This window comes from Anopheles stephensi, chromosome 2, assembly GCF_013141755.1.
Source record: "Anopheles stephensi strain Indian chromosome 2, UCI_ANSTEP_V1.0, whole genome shotgun sequence".
NCBI classification, from domain to species: domain Eukaryota; kingdom Metazoa; phylum Arthropoda; class Insecta; order Diptera; family Culicidae; genus Anopheles; species Anopheles stephensi.
This window is the reverse complement of record NC_050202.1, coordinates 36,144,108-36,145,684: the sequence shown is the minus strand read 5'-3', so window position 1 is coordinate 36,145,684 and position 1,577 is coordinate 36,144,108.

Here is a 1,577-nt window from a genome sequence, read left to right as displayed (position 1 = left end):
AGCATAAGACTTTATAATTGTGTCAATCAAATATCACTTAAATTATCCCCCTATCTATAGCAGGCTTTCCACACCATAGATCCCCCTTCATTATCATTACTATTACTTAATTGATCACGGTTAAAATACTCCGAACACAAGCCCTTTCCGATATTACTCAATCATAACTACGCATCTCTCCGCCTTCCCAATTTTTATTTTTTTACTGGAGGGACTCTACTCTCTCTCTCTCTCTTTTGCTCTCACTTCCTTTCTATTTTTTTTAATACAAACCACCCTTTCGTTATCCACCGACATCCAAAAGCAAATATCTTCCTTCACCACTTTAGGGAATTCTTCTCTCTCTATCTCTCTCTCTTTCCCCCCATTAACCCAGGTCACTCACTCAGTTCCAACTGACACATAAATAGCGATTATCCTCTTCCAACGTGATTTCCTTTTCTTGTCTTGTAGAGAATTATATTTTTACTCCTTGCCTCTTTCTTTCCTATTTATTCAAGCAATTTATTATGCGTCAACCGTCTTTCTAATAGCGATATACTTTCTTTCGCGATTTTCCTTTCCCCTTTTTCGAATTTTTACTCCTTCTTGTGGTGGGAAATCAATGCTTTCTTATTCTCATTCAGTTAAACAGGCAATTTTTCTGCATTAACTGACATATAAATAGCAATTTTCCCTCTCTTAGCGAATTTCTTTCTTTTCAGCGATTTTATCCTTCTTGCCTGCGATTTTCCTTCTGTTAAAGATTTCTCCATCATTTTCAGCCTTTTACTTTTGTTCTTTCTTTCGTGCGATTTTTTTTTGATTTCCAGCGATCTTTTCTATCTCTTCGGCAATTTTCTCCCTTCTTGTCTACATTTAAATTTCATTCAAGCGATTTTCCTTTCCTTTTCTGCAATCTTCTCCATTCGTGTCGTGTAGGGAATTATTCTCTCTCTCTTTCTCTCTCTTCTTTTCTCACTCTCTCTCGTTCTCCGAATAATTCGGGCCATTTATTCAGCTTCAACTGGCATCAAACACCGATTTTCCTTCTTTTCAGCAATTTTCTGTTTCTGCGATTTCGATTTTTCTTGCATACGATTTTCTTCCGGTTTAGCGATTTTTTTTCCTTTCTTTCAGTGCTCTGCATTCATCTCATCTGCGATTTCTTTCTCTTTAGCAGTTTTCTTTCTTCTTAGCGTTTGCTTCCTTCTTGCCTTTGATTTTCATTCTTTTAGCGTCTTCTTTCTTTTAGCGTTCTTTCTTCCTTTTCTTCTGCTTTTTTTCCCTCTTTTTAGCAATTTCTCTTTTCTTTTTGTGACCTTCTTTCTTTCCATCTGCGATCTCTCTCTTTCTCGTCGGTAGGAAATTCCTTTTCTTTCTTTTCGTTCTCTCTCTCTCTCTCTCTCTCTCCTTTCTTTTTCTCTCTCCCTCATGCCGACTATCACCAGAAGCGCCTCCAAGACAAGACTAACGGCATCCCCGGGTCGGCTGTCGGCACCACGCCGCATAGCCACCCGACGACACTCGACGAATGGAGGTGTATCACCACTCCCGATAACCACCAGACAGGAAACCCTGTACACCCGACGGATGAC